General features: G+C 47.4%; 1 long non-coding RNA gene across 1 annotated transcript in view; it reads right to left on the reverse strand.

Annotated features, from left to right (window-relative positions):
- The window catches only part of LOC119390383 (uncharacterized), a 53,437-nt gene extending 42,125 nt beyond the window's left edge, over nucleotides 1–11,312 (reverse strand). The window contains exon 1 of the long non-coding RNA XR_005183296.1: nucleotides 11,189–11,312. This is a non-coding gene — a long non-coding RNA (uncharacterized LOC119390383). The remainder of the gene's footprint in view (nucleotides 1–11,188) is intronic.
- Nucleotides 11,313–14,503: the final 3,191 nt, after the last annotated feature.

Below are 14,503 nucleotides of genomic sequence, written 5' to 3' on the forward strand. Positions count from 1 at the left end.
TGGGAGGTTCGATCGCTGATGTATAAAAGACCACGCGTTCCGCCGATGACCACAATACCGAAGGCCGACAACTTTGATAGGAAACCCAAGCTCAAGTTTGGGCGTGACGCTCGCGCGGCTGAGCTATGCGTTTCTGGGGGCAGACACTGCCCGCGAAGGCGGTTCGCCGGATTTGCCAGCGGTGGCGGCAAGGACACGTGCGCGCATGCGCTCCTCATTCGGCCCAGAGCACTGGTAGTCATCAATAGTTACATTGCGACGCACCACAGATGCAGTCCGAGAGCTCTGCGCGTGCGCGAAAGCTGGGGCGGCAGTGTTGTGGCCATGGATGCCCCCAGTTGCGATAAGAGTAGTGGCGCCGCTCGACGGTGCTTTGGAAGCCTATTGCCGCTATCAGTGTACAGCGTGCTTTGCTTGTACTTTGAGTCCCTTAGTTTTCTGGGTCCAAGTTTGCCTAGTGAGCAGTTTCGTCTCTACCAGAGTGACTGCCGCCTTTCTTCATCGTCACCACCACGTGACAATACGATAGGTATTAGGCATTTCTGGAGGGCACATGTTCTCTTGTTGAAGAAAAATTGTTAAAAGATTGCTCGTTAGTGAGTATATTGATAACTAACGCTTTATGCCAGCAGATAAGTAGAACCTGAAAAGTACCTGCAGTTTTATGCGCTCTACTTATACACAATGCGTCACGAACAATGTCGCTAGCAGCGTTGTTGCTGCTGTACACCGGTGATTCAGTGTTGCGTAAACGGCATTTAACAGACAAGGTAAAACTCCACACCGGTATTTGCGCCATCGTGCGAAGGCTTCTTATTGAAGTTCTTGTGATTATATGGCGACCCGCTAGCTGGTCGGCAAGCTGAGCAGCGATTCCCACCAATTAGAAAAATGACAAGCAAGAGCCGCTGTCAGTGAAGAGCTGTCCTGTTAAGCAGCCAAAACAAACCCTAAGAAGTTCTGTCGGATGTAAACTAATGCACTTTGAGTAAGAGGGACAAAACTTTTGAGATACTAACAGACGTTTCATTAAGATGAAACAAAATTGGCCACATTAAAGAAATTTTCAAGAAAATCTTTTCGCGCATAGGCGGTCGCCACTACGTTATGGTGGTCTGTAATAACAAATTTTCGAATGTATCGAAGTATCTTAAGATACAACTGGCAAGTATCGTATCGGATACAATTATTGCGGTAGTATCTTGTATCTGTATCTCCAATACATTTTGCCTGAGTATCTTGCATCGTATCGCGATACAATTTCAAAGTATCTTTGCCCAGCGCTGGGGAAGGGACAATAGGGGCGACACTGTAACGCACACACACAAACAGCGCTTTAGCGCTATGTATGTTGCTGTTATTATTGACTACATTCAATGGTTGCCTTACGCACCGCCATAAATTGACACGAGCGTCGTGTAGGACTAAGCTTTCGCTATAACAGCTGCGTGACCTTATGCGCAGCGCCAATGAGCATGGAGCGTCCCGCATACGTAAGACGGAAGGGAAACAGAGAAAAACATTCTTTGTTGATTGCTATCTTTGGCGACAGCGCTGCATTGGTCCCTTACACGGCAATTGAGTCATCTATTTAAATCGACTATAGAAAGAACAGCGTTGTTCTTTCTCTTATTGCTAGCTTACCCTTCCACAACACCAAAAGAACAACTCTTGCCGCGAGAAGCCTCGTAAGCGAGAAAATGCACAAGAAGGAAACCCAGGTGGCAACGCCACCTTGAAGTTGCCGCGCCAACCTGCTGACGTCGAGCTGACGTTCACGTGCGTAGACTTTGGCGCGAAATTTAAAAATAATAAATTTTGACATTCATTTCTTTTACTGCGAAGCTGCCTTAATCTACCCTTTGCCGATATTGCAGCAGCAGTAGTAGTAGTATCGGTAGTAGCTGTAGTAGTGGGCGTCACGCAGGTAACGTGACCAGAGGTGGTTGTTAATAAAGAAATAAATAAAACAAAATAAATTTAGTTAACGAAATCGGGCCCTCACGATCCGAGGAGAAGTGTCATAATTAGAGGGTTTCAGGCACCAAAAATAGGCAGGAAAAAGAACGTTTTAGGCCTTCAACATCATAAATAGAGGCACAATAAAGTCATAAATAATTGCAAAGAACTTCAAAACAAAGACATGTGCGACCTCTGTTTAGAACAGGAAAGCAACAGATGCTACTGTTTACGAAGGCACAAAGGCTCCAGCAGTTCAACATGGCCGTGAATCTGTCCTTTTTCCCGCATTGTTCACAGAGCACGTTTTTTGTTCTGTGCTGCTGTACAAAAGGTTTCGCTGTTTACAAACACAGACCCTGGACGGCTTCCTATTTCGTGCACTGACGTAGCATTGGCGGGGAACAGAAGCCTTGCCGGGTATAGCCCGCAGATTTTCAACACTTCTGCTCACTCTGTGCCCAGCCAAATATTTCAAATAAAGATCCTTCTAATCTATACCCAACATTACAAGAGTTTGTCTTTAGCTTATGCGCCTTCCTTTTACCTGAAGGCGGAAAGAGGGTCTTTCCTTACTCTGACATAACTTAAAAACACGCTTTCCGCTTCGGTGTTGAAATGAAGAACCGGACGTTTCTTGGGGTACAACACGTGCTGCTACTATCGTAGTCATGAAGTGTCCACTGTCGAATAAACACACTCATGAGCCTCCTTCTTTTCGACATGGCTAAGAAGGGCAGAGCAGGAGCAGATAGCCAGAACACCGAAAGGCCAGAATGGAGAAACACCTCGTATTGGCTGGGTCGAATCGCGTGGGGATGGTTTCTCCCGTGTCGGTGAACGACTTAACAAGTAAATTACAAACAAAACAAAAGCCACGTGCACACCATATTTTTTTTTGCTTCCTTTGCTCTCTTTGCGGTTTCGCATTCGCCAACCGCTCGCGCCATGTGAGCGCGGCGGCGTATGCTGGCCGGCTCGTCCCATTGCAGTGCTGTAGCGGTTGTTTTCCTGAAGTTGGCCGAACTAGAGGACTAGGTTGAACCCCATAGGGTTCCGAACAGTCAGTGCTTCCGATAACATGTATAATAGTGTCAAACTGCACTCGAAAGCGAAACTTGAGGCTAAATATTGTTCATATAGGCCCCGATTTTGAAAATGGGCATTTATAGGCCCTTATAGGCATTTAGGCACAAACGCCCAGAATACGCATTTATAGGCACTATAAAAACACTGTAAAAGCCCTACGCAACCTCTAATTTATACTGATATACCAAAGCAGGGTGATAGGATCGCATGCAATAAACCAGGCATTTGCCTAAAATCTGGTCTCCAGTCAGAACTACTGGGATTTACAACCACGCTTCCAGGACCAGATATAATCTCGCGCGTTTCTAATATAGTGGCGGATTTACGGCACCACGGGATGTAGTTAGCAAATCACATGCACTCGCCCGCTTACAGCTTCCGTTTCCGAAGGTTTGCACGTCGGGGAACTCCATTACTGAATTTATTCATAAACCTATGATGCGGAAATTGACAATTGTAAAGCTTTAGAAGAATGGAGTAACCGTTTAAATTGGTTTATTGTTTCACTTTAGTGTCCTTTTATTAGTGTTATTTCTGCGAAACTGCTTTCAACACTACCTTTCTGCGAAACTGCTTTTTCTGCGAAACTGCTTTCAATGCAGACGGCGCGCGAAGTGCACGCCGTCTGCATTCCTGCTAAAATTTTTCGCCTAACACTCGCTGGCGAGGGAGAAAGTGCAGTGAAAGACGTAGCCGTATGAAATATAACGAAATTTGTGTTTTCAAATGCGACGCAAAAGAGCAGTTGCGTAGCATAACGAAATAACGAAAGAAGGGGAATTTTAAGGGCTCGTTTTTCTTTGTTAGACACAGCAATAATGCGAGCTAACATACCATCAAGCCAAGGAAAGTATAGGTTATGTTATTTGTGCGTGATAATTGTGATAAACATGGGAAGAGATTAAAGTGCACGAAAAGATAACTTGCCAGATATATACCCGGTAAAGTGGACGGGAGGATGACAGCCGCCGTAGCTGAATTGGTAGAACATCGGATGCGTTATACGAAGGTTGCCGGTTCGGTCCCTGCCGGCGGCAAGTTGTCTTTCATTCCACTTTAATTTTCTCACATTTAGATGTGAGTAGGTGAGGCGCATCGCGCTGAGCTACCACTTGTATGTTGGCGGATTCTCGCTCTAGCGAGAATACGCCGCCAAACAAGTGAAACCCTGTGTGTACAAGAAAGTAACGATGTGCTTATGACGCATGTGTTGATTCGATTCGTGTTCGAACGCTACGATACGAGTGTGCATGCGCCGTGACTCGACACGGGGTTTCGGCAGCACTAGTTGCTGCGAGGACGGCCCCTCTTCTCGGCGTCAACTCCTTTTAAGTCGTAGTAAGTAAAGAAAAACTCACAGGGCTCCTTACGCATTCACCTAAGACGACTCGAAGGCGAGAGCCATCTTCTTCTTCATTTTCTTCTCAGCCCTCGCATGCCACCTTCCGGAAACTTTCTACTCCTAATGTGATTTTGCAGTGCCGATAGGATCGGAAGCATCGGAAGTTTTCAGCACCCGACCTGGTTTTGCCCTGCCTCCGTGATCGACCCAGCTTTGACCAAGCGACGATGTCATGTGATGACGGCATCATGTGACGTCGCTTCATGTGACGTTATAACGGCGTCACAAATTTTGGCGATCTGTGACGTCATAACGTGATGATGATTTTTTGTATCACTTGTGTTGACGCCACAGAGGGCCAATTTTCGCATTTCATGAGGTATTTAAGGCTTTCGCCTTATTAAAGCGGCGGTGCATGATAATATACAAGCTGTAATTTTAAGCATGAGTTATGCTGCGCCTAAACAAATTCGAACGGTTCCCTCGCGCAGAACTAAGTCTTGTCCGCCAGACAGCGCGTAGTACCTGTTTTTTGATATTCAAGACGAATTTAAAAAGCTGATATTCTACTGAAACTGCAAAAAAAATGCTTGATTCTGTAACTATATTAGGGTCTTTCCATTTTTTTTTCATTTTTTTTTCATTCAGTTTATTTCGACAAAAGGAGAGTTTGCCTGGGTTGAAGGGAATAAAGGCAGATTACCTCTGCCTGACTAGGGTCCCTCCACCCATACATTTGCTCAGAAGCAGTGCAACAAAAAATACATATTTCTCATTTTTGTCGGAGGAACATAAAAACCAAATTCAAAAACTAGAAAGCATACCTGAAGACATACAATTTAAAATATCACGAGAAAGCCAACACCAATTTGCCCCTAGCATGACAAAAAAATATATTTAAAAAAAACTGACACCATGAGAATATTAAGTCAGAAGACAAAGTGCTATACTGAAATACACATTTCAAAGAAAGAAGACACTTTTACACAATATTACAAATGCACAAAACACTAAAAGAAATATTTGTAATAGATAAAATAGTTAGGGCACGGTACAAGAAAGGAAGTACACCTTAACTTTTTTCTTCAGACTGTTTTTAGCGTTACTATGTTCTAGAAGTTCACGGATATAGCTGTTGTTGTGTATTAGGTGAGGTATTTGATATGACAAGGTTTGATTTCCATAAACTGTCCTAAATAAAGGTAATCGAAAACGGGCGAAGCGTAGATCATAGGGACTTTCACTTGGGTAGCAATGCTCCATGTAACTGCCAATGTTGTTTCCTATCTCTTTACTGATATATAAGGTGAGTTTAAGATTGTATAATTGGTAGACAGTGAGTATCTGAAGCTTGCCGAAAAAAGGAGGAGTGTGTTCCCTAGGTTGCAGATTTTCTATAAAGCGTACGGCCCTTTTTGTAAAACTAATAGCCTGTCAAGGTTGGTTTTTGAAGTAGTGCCCCAAATTAAAAGACAGTAATGTAGATATGAATAAGCTAAAGAATTAGATCCACTAGGATCTAATTGCACATTGCGGTTGGTGGCCAATCCGTCTAAGATTATTACGATCTTGAATCTCTGTTACGCAGAGCTTTATTCGGCATGCTGCAAGTTTTGCGAGGCCAGGGCAACCCTGGAACACATGTTATGGGAGTGTGACAGAGGTGGGGTTTCAAACGGAGGCGCAGCCTCGAACCTAACGCGCTGGGAGACGGCACTGCTCAGCTTCGCCCTCGAGGACCAACTGTGGGCCGTCCAGAGGGCCGAGGCAGCCGCCAGAGCTCAAGGGTTCGTGGCCGACGCCTAGACGGGGATATTTGCCCAAATCCCCGAAGAACTCGTCAGACTTTTTTTTAATAAAGTTGTTGTCTCTCTCTATTTGGCCCTGCTCGGTACTCACAGCATAGCCACAGCGTATGCTGCAGAATTGGTTTTATAAAAGGTTGTCGTAAACCCTTTAGGGCACAAAGCGCGATGACTAAACCTAGAAAGTGTTGCTTTAAAGGGCACACAATTATCAACATACTAAACTTCATTAGCTACCTACTGTCGGGTGCACTTTGGTATGTGAAAATTGCATTGCGAAAGATACTTTGACGCAACGGGTACTGCTGAGACCATGACAAGAACATGGCAAACAACGGACAGGGCAGGTTCCTTTCTAATATCTAGGTCATGAGCGCGCTCGCGCAAACCAGGCATTCTGATGATGAATTGTATAGCCTATATTGGGTGGGTATCTTCAATGCACCCGCATTAACCCAATCAGTATTTGCATAAAAAGCCAATAATTCTACAGCAATAAAGAGCCCGTGTTGCGAAATTCCGACGTTTACGTCGGCGGCGTTGTCCGTGAGCGAAAAATCACGACGTATGCAAAGAATCAAAATCGGAGGTCTTGAGTTTGAGTTTCAGCACAATTTTTACATTGTGTACGTTATATGGATACGTATAAATATAAAATAATACCAACTGTGGCATTACTTCGGTGCGAGCAGGAAGGTTGGAGTCGGAATACAACACATGCATTCTGCGGTGCAGTTAGGTGTTCTACCACAGAGCCATACCAGAACTTGAAACAGCTACCGGAAAGAACCAAAAACAGGCGCCGTGTCGGGCGAAAACTCTCGTTACCAGATACGATATTGCGTTGCAGAAGCGTAGAATCGCACCAAGCGTCACACCAGGGCATTACCACGAGCGGCCAAAGGTCGAGGGTTGGATCCCGGTAGCGGCGATCGCATATTGATGGAGGAGAAATACTAGAGACCCATGCACCTCTAGATTGGGGTGGATGATGTAGAACTCCAGGTGATTGAAATTTTCAGAGCCCTACATTACTGCGTGCCTCATAATCAGGTCGGGAATTCGGCATTGAAAAGCCTAGATATTATTGCTACTATTCGTTTACCGAGTACGCGGTTGAAAGCTGTGAACCTGTCATATAGGGTTCAACCATAATTAATCATGATGATTATCAACTACAGCGTCAACAAAGTGTGCAGCTGCGTAGGTGCGCGTCTTGAATTGCGGAGGCGTAGTGGACACTTCGCAACAGCAATTGCACTTGATACCCTTGAAGGTGTTTCAGCTGTCATTGGCACCGACACATACATTGCCTTCCTTGAGGTGTACTCCAAGAAGCAAAACATGGCAAGCTAATGAGAACACGATGTGAAGGGGGCCTGCTTGCAAAGTGCGTTTCACTCTTAAATGAGAAGATTAAACGTCCTGGAAGTCTTTTTTTTGTTTGCGATGTGAAGTCCCATAGGGTGTAGCCCTAAGTTCTGGGTCACGTTGGCTCCTGCAAACCAGCTGGCCCGGTCAGTCAGTCTCCCAGGGCTGTGCAAGGAAAGAGCGGCTTTCCATTTGTAAGGGAGGGGGGTAAGTCTTGTAGGTTGCCCGGGTTGTTGGGGAGGTTCTCTTGTTGAAGGCCGAAGTTCCCCCATATAGCGAAAGGTATTTCGGGTCCGTTGATGATTACATGTCAGGAAACAGCACAGATGGAAAACGACGACAAAGGAAGGAGGGAACACACAAGAGGAGGGCTAACTGTCAACTAAATGTTTATTGGGAAAACAACATACATGCAAAGAAGTTTTTTTTGAACTGCTCATATGGATACATGTGTAGCGAGAGAGAGGAGGCGAGAAAGACGGCGTGACAGAAGCCGACGTGGCAGTGCCGAAATCTCGCCACTTTATTTGGGATGCGAATGACCCTAGCGGAGCGGTGGCGGCTACAGGCGTCCACACCGCCAGGAGCGACAGCTCATGCTCTACCCTCACGCATCGAGAACCCAGCATGAGCTGCGCGAGAGGCCCGGTGCGTAAGTGATAGAAAACGATGATGATGATGATTGTGACGGATGATGATGCCACTACAGATTACTTCGCCCCGCAGAGATGAACCCGGAATGAAAGCTATGAGAACGTATATAAAAAAATGTTGGTAACGCGAGACAAGGGGATCCGTGAGAAGTCCAGGTCGTCAACGTGCAAGGGCCTTCGGGAACCAGTAAGTCTCTGGAGGGCGGCTATGGGAGCTGCGTAGAGGGCTGGGGTTGCGACGAATGGACGTGGTAGATAGGAGCTAATGCACCCGAGGCCGTACACGTCGGGGCCGCACCAAGAAAAATGGGTGGGCCCGATTACAGACGCTACACCGGGAATATCGGCGAAGGGAACCACTGCGCGCACTCCGTGCACGTTGTCTTCGGCGCGAGACGAAACGCCGTCGCGTATTGTGGGCGTGAGCATGATGCGGCAGCTTGCGAAGGGATTGGGGGCTCTGCGCGGAGGATTGCGCTGGGGGACATCGAAAGTGCCAGCGCGCATGCGGCCCTGTAACAGGTGCTGGCATGTCGTGTCGTAAGACACTCAAAACGTCGTAGCATTGTGCGCGGTACGCCTGTGGTGCGATTGGTCATCGTCGGTGCTGTCATCAGCGCGCCTGGATGGTGCTCAGTTGTCGGGTGGGCGAAGTCCTGCGTTAAGAGCTCCGGAGGAAACCCGTGGTGCAACCGAGCAGGCGTAGTCTCTGGAAGTTCTGACGGTGCACCTGCGCTCGGTGAAGCATCTACGGTAGACGGCACATGAGGGCCCGTGCGCAAGTCGGGATGCTGCACGTCTGACGCCGTGGCAGGCGTCATATTTGCTTGCTTTGCTGCCTTTGGTGAAACAGGCACGTCGTCCTCAGGCGATTCCGTCATCGTTGCCGGGTCCCGCATGCTCGGTTGAAGTTGGTGAGGGGCACGAAATGCTGCTGCGGAAGAAGTCGAGGGCGATACTGGGCGCTGCTGCCAAGAAACGCAGAGTTTTGAGGTCGATGGAAGGTCGTGCTAGGATATCGTTGACGGCGAAACCTCCGCGAGCGAAGGGCGAATGGTGGACGAGATGATGTCTGTGTCAGATTCCAGGTCGTGCGGCAAGATAGCCGGCGTGGAAGCTGAGGTCAGAGACGTGTCGTGAGTCGGCGAGGGCAGGGACGATGGGCGGATGGCGGGCATGCCTGATGGACCATCGGCCGAGGGCGTCGAAGAAACGCACCTCGTGGCGGACTGGTCGATGGCAGCAGCAACGTCGTCGGGCGCGGGAACCTCGGGCATGGGAACCTGAACATCGTCGGGTGGGTCGTCGGGTGCGGGAACCGCTGCGCTGGTGGCCGGACGAGAGGTGGAAAGAGACGTAGCCGGAGGAGTTCGGTCGTTGGCAAAGGAGGGCCGCGGGCCGGTTTGTTAGGGTCGTTTGCTAGGTTTTGCTAGAGTTTGCTAGGGTCGTGCTACGATTGCTAGGATCGTTGGCTAGGGCTTGCGCTACGGTCGTTCGCATCCCAAATAAAGTGGCGAGATCTCGGCAAGGCCACATCGGCCGCTGTCACGACTTCTTTCTCATCTCCTCTCTTTCGCTACACATAAACACTTGTCCGGAACAAAACAGAACAGATACGTGTCGTTTAAGTTAGATTCTATGAGTTGTCAATAAACAATATCTTCACCATGGAGAGATCCTGAGGCTTGGCTCACGCAATCTTTTCCCAAATTGTTATTGTTCCAAGCCTCCATTACTTTTCTCTGAAATTAATTTTTGTTATCAAGAATTCTTGTCTCATTGAGAAAGTGCACACATCGGCACTGGCAACAGTGCATAGATAAGTGCGATTTAAAGTTCTTTTTAAGGAGTTAAATTGTCCTCTGAATTCTAGGCTAGTAGTCTCGTGTGTTTCCTCCCAGTATTGTCCTTGTTTTCCATTCGTACTGTTTCTTTAGAACATGTACGATTACCAACTCTCCCATATGTGTATCCATCCTGTGATGATTAATCGTGGCGCAGCCTTCTGTATCACTTGAAGAGATATAGAGCGCTCGCCCATAATGCAATCGTATAGCCATAGCTATACTATGGAAATGCAAGCCAGCGGTCATGATGCAGCTGATAGTAAGGATGATGATGAATCGTGGCTTAACCCTTTGCAATGGGCGGACACTTTCAAGACACCTATTTCTGAAAGAATTCATGCACGTTAAAGAACCCCAGGTGGTCGAAATTTCCGGAGCCCTCCACTACGGCGTCTCTCATAATCATATGGTGGTTTTGGGACGTTAAACCCCAGATATTAATATTATGAAAGAATTCACATTGAGTGATCTCGGATGCAATATTATGAAAGTGCCACGCAACGTTCGTGCCTATGTAGCTGCACACATGACTCCTCTGACAATAGAAGGCTGCTGTTGATGCTGCTATTGCTGCTACTGTCGATGAGTAACCATTGCATAGCTACTTGTAATTAGTAGACAGCTTTACTACTTTTATTTGCTACTTTGATGAAGAACTCTGAGCACCGAGGGCTTACTTAATAGTACCTATATAATTGTTGCTTGATAGTGAACTGCGTACTGAAAGAAAAGCCATGAATACTTCACGATGCCATTTTCCCAATCATTCCGCCCATCCTTCTAAGGATGTCTGTTTTTAGCTGTTTAAAGAGTTAGTGTTTAGTTCGGGGACACAAGAAATGTCAGCTAATGTAGCAGTATAAGGCCGGGGCAGAATGTTGTATGATTCAAATACAGCAGAAGAAAGGTTTGGGGATCCACTAATTTGTTATCCGCACCAATTCAGGTTCTAATCTAGTATGCTTGCAATTGCTTACATTGAACATTCGAAAGTCGTAATTTCGTCCTCAAATTAGGCGACGCCTGAAAGCTATGATATATGCGCAGCGCAAATAAACAAGGAAAACAGAAGACGCATAAACGACACAGACTGGCGCTGTGTCGTTTATATTAGGTACTCACATGGACAAAGTGATGCCACAAGTCACGAAGGCAAACAACAAAAAGCAATTTCCTTTCATCCTCCAAAAGTGGCACGTTTCGAACGGTGATATAGACGTCTCGGGAAGTCTAGCACTAGGCTTTTATTCTGTAAGCATGAATGCGTTAGCGGGAATATATCATGCGGAAGCAGAAGGGCGGGGGGGCACCTGAACTTAAACAAGGAGGCATTCTTACGTCAAAGCACAAAAATAGATATCTCCTAAAGTTCGCTTTTCTGTCATTTGCTCTACGACGTAGGAGACGCCAGAAAAAGCTTCCGGAATGGACCATGAGTGACGTGAAAGACGCTCCTAAAGGTCACCTTTGTACTATGAATTTATTGTTCTCTAAATATTAAGTTCTTATTTCCTGTGTTTCTTGAGGAATTATTAAAACTTATTCCGATCAGGGAACACAAGGCAAAATATTTAACAGAGCGGTATGTATACTCCAAGGTCGATGTAACGCATCTATTTCTCGTATCAATTGGATTCAACCATCGAAAGAGAATATCTTTAAGGTTGCATACTTTACTGACGACTGCCAGTCGACTTTATCTCTCTATTGCGCGTTTCCTTATATTCTCCCATGCTGATTTTTGTAGCATTCCCCCTTACCGACCATTTTCCACGCAGCGTAAGGGAATCCCCTTTAAGTTCACGCATAATTTAGCTTGAAATTTATTCTGTTCAACCAAAAACAAAACAAAAAATTGCAGTGGCTTAGCTCGGCTATGCCAGAATATACGTAGCGTTAGCAAAGGTTCAGCTGATTATTCTGAGCTTTTCAGATTGTCTAGGATTAACTTGATTGTCATGCTTACTGCTGCTCCAATGACACACATTCGGCCACATCGTGCAGAACCGGTAGACCTGGCGGCATGGCCGGGTAATGATACCCATTGGTAACGCTAAAGAGCCGAATGTTCTGCTTAACGAGAAAGTTCTTGCACGTTGTACAAACCCGCGCCACGGTTTCACCCCACTCAGGCGCCGCCACTAAACTCAACGTTTCACGCATGGCACTACTTAGCGGCGTCAAGTCTTTCATGTGCCATAGTCTTTCACACACGTCGCACACGTATCCAAACGGATTGTTTGCGAAGTCCGTCTCGAAGGTCCGAGTCGCACTGGCGTTTTCGCTAAGTTTCACAGTATAGGCAGTCGATCGGCGAGCCTTGACGTCGTCGACGGCGTCTTGTTTTTGCTGCTGCAGAGGTGGTCGGGCACGTCGCTCAGCATCCTGGCGACGCCGCTTTGCTAGACGTTCGTCCCTTTCCTCCAGTGTCTCCGCAGCACGTTTAGCCTGCCTCTGTTCATTCTTCGTACGCTGAACCACTAATTGCCAGGCAACTACTTCGGGATCCGATGACATAAGCTTCTCGGCTCTTCTGCGCCGTTGAGCAGCATTTGCGCTCTCCTTCTCCATGGCGTTACCCGCCTGCAAACGCCAGTCAGAGGCGCTATCAAGCGGCGCCAGCGCATTGTCAGATGGCGACTACACAGCGAAGGCGAATAGCTGCGCGCCGCCATGGCTACGACGTCACCCCTCTCGAATGCGCAGAGCTGCAGCGGCGAGTCGAGCGCGCCGGCGCAAATCTGTCTGTTCGGATAGGACGCCACTCCTCCCGCTCTCCGCCACCAGCCGCGGCGCGCCGCGCGCGGCGATGGCGGAGAGCGCGTGAGATGCCGGCTCCGCACTCATCCTCGCGCATGCGCAGCACGGCTCATGATGACCCACGCGAAACCTACTCCAGCTAGGCAAGTGTAGCTAACGCTACAAAAAAAAAAGAAAAAATTGGCCGCGTATCTGCGTGCTTCGCTGCAAATGTCGTCTAAAGACGATAGAAGAGGCGCTGAGTGAGATATGGACGCCATCTGGCAACACGTCGGGAAACACGAGTGCTGTGTTGCGGGCTGGTAGTCCCGGCGCAGCAGCAGGCGAAGACCGGCGGTGACCAACGCGACCGGCGGGGACGCCAGCCAACCCGAACACGCGGTTTGGCGCGAAGCGCCGAAGCAGAAGAAACGTCCGTACTCTACGAGTGCTCTCCACACACTCTTTTATTTACACGTCGCCTTTTTAAAACAGAATTGCCAGAGCGGCGGCCCATGACATTCGTACAGTGCAATACTGAACGAAACCGAAACACAACAAGGAGCTCGTGCAGAGGGCACGGAGGAAGGCAAGTTTCAGCGCAGTCGCATTTTCAGCGCAGCTTAAGAAACTAGGGTCTCTAGAATGACGTATCTATGTACTTTCTATTAAAGGAACACACCACCTAATAGTTACCTAGTGATGTTGCTCCTCAGATATGCGTAATGTTTGCTTTTTGATCAACAATGTGCACAAGTATGAACCTAGTCAGCCGTTCAAGATGGCTGGCCCTTGGGCAAGTGGTTCAACTTTGGCCGGGTGGCTGAATCGAGCGACGTGCCGACAAACAGAAAGACAGACATAAAGACAGACGAAACTTTCTGCGTTTAAGTTCCCCAAGAAAGACTATCGTCTTTAAAAAAAAATCACAGCATATCCACGGGGTGAATGATGATGAGTGGGGCGAAGCTACGGAGGGAATCATCTGTAAACCGTGAAACTCTTCCGTGAAATGCGCCCAGTACATAATATAAAGAGTGTGAAACATCGTACATATATTAAACATCAAACTTTTATTGTACTGTTGGTTTACGTGGTCCCTTCATTATCACTTGTGATCGGTGAAATGCAAGGAAGAAGTCCGCTCCCGAGCGAAAGAGCGCCAAGAGCGACCGCATTCCCCGCTCGCCCTGTGCGAATTAAAGGCAAGGCTAGAGGGAAGACAGGACGCGCGTTCCACGACGCGAGGTCGGTAGCATGCCCAACGAAAGCCAACGGAACGTGATCGTGCAAGTGCTCCGGCTTCGCATCGCCTCATGGTTCCATTTAGCGTCCCAAAACCAAATATATTGCTCAAGGTGTGCCTTGCGTTTTTCGTAGAAATAATTTCTTTATCATGTACATTAAGAAGAAAAGTTGAAAGCTCACTAGAGTGTATCGCCCGCAAAGTATGTCTTTTAGTGTGATTTAACTCTCGTACGGCAGGGTCCTCGCGCCGTTGCCGGTCCACCTCGCCCGTTGACGATCGGGCGAGGTGGCTACATACAACTACTACTACTACACTTTAAGAAAAACATCTGGCGTTCTTTCGTTCTGCTTTTACAAAACATCTGGCGTCTTTCGTTGGTTTATTTCATCAATCAACGGCGTTTTGAACAAAATTTTTATTGTTTAATCACGCACAGGAGAAATCTCACC

Source organism: Rhipicephalus sanguineus, chromosome 4 (assembly GCF_013339695.2).
Source record: "Rhipicephalus sanguineus isolate Rsan-2018 chromosome 4, BIME_Rsan_1.4, whole genome shotgun sequence".
Lineage (NCBI taxonomy): Eukaryota > Metazoa > Arthropoda > Arachnida > Ixodida > Ixodidae > Rhipicephalus > Rhipicephalus sanguineus.